General features: G+C 45.2%; 1 long non-coding RNA gene across 12 annotated transcripts; it reads right to left on the reverse strand.

Moving 5' to 3' along the window:
• Nucleotides 1-478: 478 nt before the first annotated feature.
• Nucleotides 479-7289, reverse strand: LOC123076836 (uncharacterized). 12 transcript variants are annotated; one of them, XR_006436273.1, is made up of 13 exons: nucleotides 6930-7287; nucleotides 6753-6837; nucleotides 6491-6569; nucleotides 5931-6023; nucleotides 5639-5835; nucleotides 5437-5478; nucleotides 3986-5141; nucleotides 3582-3772; nucleotides 3385-3461; nucleotides 3101-3296; nucleotides 2663-2994; nucleotides 810-2190; nucleotides 479-708 (listed from the first exon to the last, which is right to left on the reverse strand). It is a non-coding gene; the product is annotated as an uncharacterized lncRNA (long non-coding RNA). The 12 variants fall into 12 exon arrangements; XR_006436275.1 differs by having other exon boundaries at nucleotides 3986-4181; nucleotides 5035-5141; nucleotides 5437-5835; nucleotides 6930-7284; XR_006436269.1 differs by having other exon boundaries at nucleotides 3986-4181; nucleotides 6930-7282.
• Between the last annotated feature and the right edge of the window lie 3119 nt (nucleotides 7290-10408).

The raw sequence follows: 10408 nt of genomic DNA on the forward strand, positions 1-10408 counted from the left end.
GATTGCGTTGTCGGGTCGTCCCGTTCTCAGCTCTTTCTTGACATGATATATAAATCTGTCACAATTATACAATTTAACCAATGAAATCACATGAAGCATTTGCATAATAGTATGAGTCCAATGATAATTACAAGCCGTTATAATGAAAGAACCGTCGCACACCATTAATGTGGATACTAAAGAATAAGTTTTATGTAGATCATTAATGCCTGGATATCAAGCACACCATCACTCACGCCACTGGCAAGAATATCTAAAGGGCTAAAACCAAATATTTCAAAGTCTAAAGCCTAAATAGGAATCACGAGCAGACATTCACAATGTTAAAAGCATCTAAAAGATACCTTATATTGTACTCCCTCCGTCCGAAAATACTTGTCATCAAAATGGACAAAAAGAAATGTATGTAGAACTAAAATACATCTAGATACATCCCCATTTATTCATTTTGATGACAAGTATTTCCGGACGGAGGGAGTAGACATTAAACAAAGACAAATTATATTAGGAGCTGCAGTCCAAACATAGTAAACTGTACACGTGAATACTTCATCGACGACTGAGTGCAAGACTGATCTATTAAAAGAAGAAAATCACAGCTCCTCCAATAAAGTAACATGCTCTTTTGTCACTGCATTCCTCATGTGATACACAGTCCCCCTCCGATGATTGAACCTGAAGCCCCAAATGCTTACAGAAATATGGTACCTGAAGAAGTACGAACTACAACATCCGTCAATTGCTCTATGAATTTATATCGATCAGTTGCTTCCTATGAATGAATAGGCACAAATCATAACAAAGCTAACCTTGGAATGACAGCAATGCATGAGCAACAATAGTTAGCAAACAAAGGAAGAAGCTGGTAACAATAGGCAGCACAGAACACTCGACACCATAAGGAAACCTTGCTCTTTATTACAGATAGTGTTCTGTGTGACCTATGCACCTTATCCTCTCATGAGCATTTTGTCAGACATAATATCTCATGATCATTTCAGCAAAAATCTGTGGACATTAATCAATCATATATATTAGCTGCAACAAAAGAGATAACCACCTTTTGTCCTCTACTTGGACCAGCTTGGGGTACTACAAATGCAGCAATGTGCAACAGTGAGGGGCTGCCAACTGAAGATCAACAAAAGATTCATTTCAAATTTACTTGTGAGACAATTATGCCGCAGAAGTAACGTGTGCACAAGCACCTAATATATGTAATATTATCAGTATTACCCATATGCCTTAACATAACATGCTAAAATTGCCAAAAAGGGCCACAGGAAAAGATATCCTTGGCATACTTATAGAAAGTAAATCCCATGATACCTTACACCAAAATAAAACTGGTGTAAATATGCAGTCTGACTACAAACATACTGTAATTATGTATCACACCTACTCTTTACTCTCTTACTCTCATGATGAGTATCATCCATTAAATCCCATGATACCTTTTGCTACTAACAAAGTAAATTGGTGGAAGATTAAAATAATATAAAATGCATATGACAGTTCCATTGGACCATGTTCTAAAATAGCCGAGTTTTAAACCCTTTGCAAACTCGTGCTTGTAGTATATCTGAGATTGAGCCTAGTTATGAATAGACTATTTACTGAATTCAATTGTCTCACTTGCATAAATGAGGTGTATATGACTGAAAGGAGAAAGGGCAGGTATGACTTTTTTAGATAAATCAAACCAACACACCTTAAACTTAAACAATTCGTCAAAACTTGGATCGTGAGAGCAAACACAACGCAACATAGCTGACACAAAATATCAAGAAGTTAGCATGCATGCCAACATTGCAGTACCTTATGGCATTTCCTCACCTCATGGTTGAATGAAAATCATCATATGTATATATCTATACATGCAGCAAATGACTCTACCCTCTGGTAATCTCTTATAATCAATTCATCAGCTCACTAATACTCAGATATAGATAACAACAGAGCTATGCATTCCTCAACTAAATATTCATATATAGACAGTGGGACGCCCGGTTGTAGAGGGAAATCACAGTCATGATGCTATAGAAAACCAAGGCCCAACCCGTACTACCTTTCTGCTCGCCTCCATCCATACTTGAGTAGAGGAATGGGCAAGCCAGCAAGAGAGACGAGCGTAGAAGATGACGCCCCTCGACAATCCACTATCAGCAACCAATCCATGAATAAATACACCTGCAAAAAACTGAATGTTGGAATCCACTATCTGCAATCCGACGATAAGTCAACCTCATGTTTGCCAGACATGTCAATTGTGTGAATAAATATTAAAAGGCATGAGAACCTTATGCAAACCGGATACCAAACGGAACCTTGTACCAAACTACTTGGATATATTTAATCAATATAACTGACTTTCACATGGTAAAGAAGGAAATGACATATATATATATATGAACTGCGAGAGTTTCTCCCCGTTTCAGATCTACAGACATCTGCACGCATTGAAAAGAAGAACTTGAGACAGGTTCATGATATTGGTGCTGGCAGCCAAAATATTAATAAGTAGGCCAATAATGAGTAGGCCTCAATCCTTGCAATTTTTTGAGAAGCATTGTTCAGTGTGAGATGAGCTCATTAATTCAGTTAATAATGACGGAGAAGTAGAGAGAAGGATGGGGCTTTGAGGAGGGAGGGATGGACTGACCGGGCGATCCAGAAGACGCCGACGAGGGAAACGACGCCCCATAGCAGGCCGCAGGCGAGCCCCACCGCCTGCCGGATCCGGTGCACTGCATCCAGCAGAATCGCATGACGGCGAATCGGAATCCCATGGAGTAGCGATGTTGGTCGTTCAGGAGCTAGGAGATGCGGCAGCGGCAGCAGTAGTGGGAGGTCCGGGATGAATCTTCTCCATGGCTTTACGGCGACTCCAGATCCAGTGACCAGACGACCAAACCCCAGATCCAATGCCGCGCAGTAGTACAAATATCTTTGTTTCATTGAGTCATTTCCAATCGACATTAAACTGCAACAGCACTACGGGTACAACATAGTCAAGACAAAAATTATAGATCCTAATCAACTCAAAAACATAAAGCTGTCAGAATAGCCATTGATTATAATGGAGAAAGGTTATTTATACATTTGCATATCTTAACCATTTGAGCCAGTTCCTTCCATATCTCCTCCCCCTCCTCTTGCATCTGGATATTTATTGGTCACCTGCATCATGTTTTTGTCCTGCTTAACTCTCCAGCTTTCAACTCTTTCCTTCCAGTCAACACTGTTAAGCCCATAGGAGTTCAAGTCCTTCGAAGGGTCCACAATCCTCACAGGAACTGATAACATTAGAGAAATGTTAATATTTTCATCAGATGAGCAGACAAATTCTCCAACAGAAGCTATTTATGATAGATAATAATATACCTGGGACACTTGGATCGACATAGCTTGATGTTGGGCTGCGGATAGAGTGGCGATCAGGGGAAGCATCAGGGATTTCCCTGGAGATCAGAAAAAGATTTTCAAAGCATTAATGCACAAGAGCAAGGAATTCTTACAGAAACAAACTCAGATTTCATCAATGCATGAAAAAGCCAAGTGTCTGAATGATAGGTATTTACCTGTTGTCCACTTGTCAGACGAGGAATACGATGATTAGGTTCATGACGAGAGGATGAAGACAAATCAATGTCTTCTCCTTGACCCTGCAGCTGCCACTCTGGACCTTTGCCATTCCCTTGCTTGTAGTTGAACTCATTGTCCAGGTCATCAACATCTTCTTCCTCCTCATCTCCCGGAACTCGGGGGCTACCTGAATTTTGTCAACAAGTGATGTATACATCAATTAGCATGATTTATAAATAAAAAACATAAGAGTATGAGGTGGATGGGGTTAATTTTATATGTCGAGCAACAAGTAGTATACCACTACTTTGGCCCATATTAAAGGAAGCACAAAGCAGACTTCCATATGCAATTCTCATACAGATCACGTAACAAATCAACATGTTGTATAGAAGCAAACCTTTCGGCCTCTTGTATCTAGTCTTGCACTGAGGACAACATTTGACCCCATCCTTGCGTTCGTACTCATAGCAAGGGCGGCAGACCGGGAAGGCGCACTCATTGCAGGCGACAAAGACATCGCCGGTGGCCGAAACGTCAACAGTGTCACCACATATCTGGCAGCCCTGACCACCCGCGACTTTTACCTCCTTACCCTGCATCAGTAAGATCAAAACAAGGTCAGCACACACCCGTACGAAATTACACAGCTTGCCAGGAGACACAGCAATCCCCCATGTACCATAACCGATCAGCAATTAGTCATCTTCTTGGCTTAAAGTTGAAACTATGATCCAAAATCGGCCGTCGGATAAAAAGAGTCTGCTAGGAATCTCTTAAATTAAACCAAGGCCCATGAAACATACACTTTGAAACCAAGAGTGCTATTTATTTATGTATGCCCAACCTAGAAAGAATGATGGCTGAGGTGTCCATGGTGCTCTAGTTAATACAACAAAATATGGACCCTTATTACACCTAGAAATGAAGTAACATATTCTATTATGAACCTTTTTATCATATCGATGAAGTGCTTTTGAATAGAATATGAACTTAGAAATAATGCAGCACGACATACTCCATAACAAATAATTGGCTTCTTACATAATTAAATCAATCTAAATAGTCAATGAAACAACCTACAGGAGGGTCAGGCATGCAGTGGCACTAATGAAAGAGAATGACATGTTGCTATGGATTGCTGATTGCTAAAGTTTAAGCAGTGCATTCAGATTGTCTGATTACTCAAAGTTTATTACAGTGGTGGTGCACCTAGCTAGCTCTCCATCCATCAATCTGTCATGTCTCAGGATGTGTCTCACCTCCCTGCTCTATCAGAAATTAATTTACTTGAACATGTAAAGAATCTATAACAAAAAGGAATCTTAATCAAGGTCAGCTCTAGCTGAGCTCTTAATCGGCAATCTACATGAGGTTTTTTTCACCCGGAATGTTCAACAACAGTAAGTATGAAGAAAGCTTGATAAGAACTCTTGGAGGGAAGGGTACTTCGCAGGCTGGCACTCGTGAAGTGGGGAGGCTGAGAAAAACATGGAAGCAGTCGAAGGTGATACATCAACAGATGCTTTCATACACATAATTAGTCATGCTTGTGTCTGCTGAATAACATTTGAAGATGTGAGCTGAATAGTACTGCCTAATATGGTTGTATTATCAAAAAAAGGAAGGTGGTTGGAGACACCAAAGCAAAATGGTACAGTATAACAGTGTATTCAGAAGGAAGGTTTTCACTTTATAATTAATACCTATGTCACTTCGTACTCTCTCTCTCTCTCTCAACAAATATCAGTACCAAAGCTCTCTCTCTCTCTCACTCTCATTTTCTAGTCAGTATAGATGCAAACCGATATCAGTACAGAAGCACTACATCTCTCTTCTGTTCTTGCCCACCTCTTATTTTCTTAGGAGTTCGGCTTCGCTGCTACGGCTGATCTGGTAGAGGTGTCAATGGGGAAAAAGATTAGCAACAATAGAAATAATAAGTAGGCCTCAAGAAGTGGGCTTGCCTTCGAAGGACCATGGTGGTGCAATTTACAAGCATGAGGAGAATCCCGATAAAAACATTGCCAGGTCAAGGTTGATAAGCTCTTACCAATAGCTTTTCCTCTCGATGTGGAACAGGAAGCGGTGCAAACTGTACTCGATCAACGTCCACACAAACACTCCAAATAGGGCCATCAGGATTACTTCCTGAATGGTGTGACCCATCCGTATCGACTTGGCAAACAGCCAGCAGACTGCAGGTAGCCATATGACTGGCACAGCCCACCACTTTGTGCGTGTCAAGAACTGCACAACGAAATTTTCATTACGTATATGGTGACAGTTCAGTTTCCAAAATCCCTGATCACGTTAATACATACACCAGAGCGCATTGGCGTTACCTCCATGGTATCATTTGCGAAAAAGTGTGGACCTTCTTTGCTCACGACAGGCTGGTGAACCCATTCCTGGTAATGTTCCTCAAGGTGGCCAACCTTCATCCACAAATTAAAGAACACGGCCAAAAGTAGTAAGTAGTTTACTTCAACTGTCAGGCAGAACCAATTCTAGATAACCCATAGGTTGACCAATACTGCACATTCTTTCAGGGGAGCAAAGCATGCTCACCAAGCATCGCTTATAATATTCATAATTTCATTGTGTTGAGCAATTGAGCTGGTGATCAGCACCTCAGAATTGTAGGCACAAGCTCGGAAGCGACAGAAAAATTGAAGAGAAAAAGGAACTGAAAACGTACACGGCAAGGCCAAAATTTCTGAGAACAATTGAGCATTTCAGCAATTGAGCTGGTGATCAGCACCTCGGAAGTGTATGCCACAAGCAAGCTCCAAAATGATGAGAAATTTAAAGTAGAAAAGGAATGGGAAATGCCTAAAATTTCCGAGAAGAGTTGCTGCAACAATTGATCTGAAGAAGCATTGAGAGAGCAGATGCATGGTACCTGGAAAACAAGTGGCTTGTTGAGATCGACGGCGAACTCCTGGATAACCATCTTCCACTTTTCCCCAATCAGAGCTACACTGTAAAATTAAAAATAACAGTAGACATCATCCATCAGGTACGCAGCAATAAGAATCAAGAAGGGAATACGTACGGGATCCAAAAGCTAGATAACCAAGGGAATTAGATATTGGCACACACATGATAACTAAAAGCCTAGGAAAATAAAAAATGGTGAGAGGTATGGAATAGAGTGAAATAACCTTGGAATCTGAGTGAGAGAGAGAGAGAGAGAGAGGTGTACGTGCTGCTTCCAAGGATCGCCTCGTTCGTCAGGCCATTGCAGATCTGAAAAATAAAAGAAAATCGAGGTTGACATGAGAGAGAGAGAGAGAGAAGGGGGGGGGGGGGGGGGGGGGGGGGGAGGGAGGGAGGCGAACCGTGGCGAGCCATCGTGCTCCTTGACGAATCGGGGTCGAGCACCCCACACCCCATGCGCCTCCTTCTGTGAGATGGGTCTGGTCCCCTCAGTCTTCCTCTCCCAGAATGGAGCACCCCACACCCCATGCGCCTCCTTCTATCAGATGGGATCTGGTTCCTACGCTCTTCCCGTCGGCCGGGGAGGGTGGGGGGGGGGGGGGGGGCTCTGTTGCAGCGGATCTGGCCGCCGACGGCGCGGTTCGAGGCGGTGGGTGGCGGCGGCGGCGATGTGGGTGGGAGGAGAGAGGCGCGTGGGAGGGGAGGGGAGAGGAGGCGCGCGGGAGGGGAGAGGAGGAGGCAGTGAGGCGGGAGGAGCTGGGCGCGGGGGAGGCGCGAGTGCGGGAGGGAGGATGCGGCTAGGTCATCCCACGGCAGCGGTCCCTTTTTATACCCCACGCGAAATGACCAAAATACCCCGGTGGGGGCATGGATATTACATTCTGTTGCCATTGAAATTTTATCGATGGCCGAGGTTGATCGGGTAAATATCCAACGACCCACGGCGATTTGGATCGAGATCCGACGGTTTGTGTCGCGATGAGATTCCGATCCGACGGCTAAAAATCCAAAGCGCTGAGGAGGCTCCATTTTGCTTCGATCTCTAACAATGGGATGTGAAGGGATAGCAGAGAAGGATAGAGCCGTTACTCAGTTGATGAAGGAAAACTTTAAATTTAAAACCAATCTTGTCGTAAAAATAATACAACCTCGACGTCTGTGCTCGTGGCGCGGTCAGCGAGAGTCCGAAAAACAAGAAAGACAAAACTAAATCGTTTATTACTTGATCGATGAAGGCGAACATGGTGTGTCACATGCACGCACATGGAGATACAGAAAGCAGCCGGCGACCAAGCGCTGAATTTGTTTAAAGGGTACTACGAACAAAAATAACGCGTTTGTAATTGAAGGTGGGAGATTAGTTTACTGTGTACCAGGTCGGGGCACCCGGACCCATGGATGCCCTCACGGATGACCCCGAGACGATGAGGACGGGCGGGGTCCTCCACCGTCGTCAGCAAGGAAGCCGGCGTGGGACAGCAAGGCCCACACGTTTCGTCGTGAGCTCTCCATGACCTTTTATGAGGCCAACTCCACCGCGCGACTTCATCCTGTCCACGCGCGTCTGTTTGAAGTAAAACGGACGAATCAGACGGCCCAGCACGCGGGAGCAAATAGACTTTTGTATGTTTTCTGTCCGCTTTTGACCCATTACCGGCCCAAGTTTGCGTCGATTTTGGGGTGCAACGGACAGCGCGCGGACGGGCGCTGTTGAGTTCTAGGTAGGGTGCGTCGACAACAAATTAAAATTTCCTACGCGCACAACAACCAAAAAACCTGCTACGGGAGATGGATCACAGATTGTTACCAATAGACGCGCAGTGCCGTGCAGTGGAAGTAGAGTTGAGGCAGCGCGTTTCCGGAGTCGCCTCCTCCTTGACGGTCTCCCACGTAGCCGAGCGGATCCCGCGAACAGCACCGCCTCAAACGGTATCCGCGCGTGCAGGAGGAACGTCGTGCGGCAGACTGCTAGGTCCGATCACACAATCGGCGGCGAGTGGAGGTGGCTAGTTGCAACACATGCAAAGCCCTAACGACGGCGCCGAAGCGATCAACTGAATAATTGTGCCGCACCTCCACTATTTATAGGCATCCGTCGCGGGCTCAACACTTGGGCCTTGCACGGATCCTAAATCCCAAAGTCTACTCGGTCGTGTTCCAAGTTCAGCTCGGATCACATCCGATCAGTGTCCTCCGAACCGACCCCGTAGGTACCTTCACTTAAGCGCGCGACCCCTTAGGTTCAAGTCGGCTTGGTCACAGTTCGGATCACCTCCGACCTGCACGATTGGTAGCGGCCTCTAGCAAGGCGTGCCGACCACCAAGCAGACTATGAAGCTGGTTAGGCGAACCTGTACAACGTGTCACACTTCTGTTCCCTTTGCCTCACGATATATGTTGTCCGGCTCAAGGCGAGACTGTCATCCTTGTGCTAGCCCGACCTCTTTCTTGTTCCAGTGATACTGACCACAAACTGGATTATCTCATAATCCTTGTCGCATGGCCAGCTTATCCTGGTCAGATCACACGAGGGGCCCAGAGTACATCTCTCCTGATCGGAGGGGCAAATCCCATCTTGCTTGACCATGTCTCGCAGCATGAGACTGGACAAACCCGAAACCTACCTTTGTAACTACCCAGTCACGGAGTAGCGTTTGGTCGGTCCAAAGCAAGTCTGTCACCATCCCAAATACATGCGTCAGCTCAGGTCTTAGGACATAGAACGTATGTTGTACTAGAGACTCACAGATGACATATCGCTGTCTCTCATAGTTGGGTCTGTCCGACTCGAACCTTATCTCGATTCGGATTCGACTACGTCGAATCCGACCAGATCCTTCTGAGTTCATATTATCCGGTTAGCATCCAATGTTCCATGGCTAGTGAGACCGAGCCATCCACCGTGTCATATGCTAGTCTAGTCCGACATGTGCCCACACGTCACTTGCGACTAGGGACAATTTGGGAAGTATCATACAACACAAGATCTCACAAACAAGTCACGTACTTGCCAAGAAGTATCATTGATTACATCCAAGGACTATCTTTATTCATAAACACATAGGAAATATCATCATACATGATTGCCTCTAGGGCATATCTCCAACAGGCGGGACGCGCTCGCTTGTCCTCCCCTGGCCTGCCTGTCGGTGGCACAAAGCAACCCCCCTCCCGCACCCCATTTGGCGCCATTTCGCCCCAAACCCTCCCACTTCCCGCAGCCCCCTCCCTTCCCCGTCCATGGCCGACGCCCAGCCGAATTCCGGCAGCCTGGCCATCAACCCGCCCGGAATGGTCAAGAAGAAGAAGGCCAAGGCGCCAAGGAAGCCGCGGTCGGAGTGCACGCCGGAGGAGTGTTGGAAATATGCCCTAGAGGCAATAATAAAATGGTTATTATTGTAGTTCCTTGTTCATGATAATTGTCTATTGTTCATGCTATAATTGTATTAACTGGAAACCGTAATACATGTGTGAATACATAGAGCACAACATGTCCCTAGTGAGCCTCTAGTTGACTAGCTCGTTGATCAATAGATGGTTATGGTTTCCTGACCATGGACATTGGATGTCATTGATAACGGGATCACATCATTAGGAGAATCATGTGATGGACAAGAACCAATCCTAAGCATAGCACAAGATCGTGTAGTTCGTTTGCTAAGAGCTTTTCTAATGTCAAGTATCATTTCCTTAGACCATGAGATTGTACAACTCCCGGATACCGTAGGAATGCTTTGGGTGTACCAAACATCACAACGTAACTGGGTGGCTATAAAGGTGCACTACAGGTATCTCCGAAAGTGTCTGTTGGGTTGGCACGAATCGAGACTGGGATTTGTCACTCCGTATGACGGAGAGGTATCTCTGGGCCCACTCGGTA

This window comes from Triticum aestivum, chromosome 3D, assembly GCF_018294505.1.
Source record: "Triticum aestivum cultivar Chinese Spring chromosome 3D, IWGSC CS RefSeq v2.1, whole genome shotgun sequence".
In the NCBI taxonomy this organism is placed as follows: Eukaryota; Viridiplantae; Streptophyta; class Magnoliopsida; order Poales; family Poaceae; genus Triticum; species Triticum aestivum.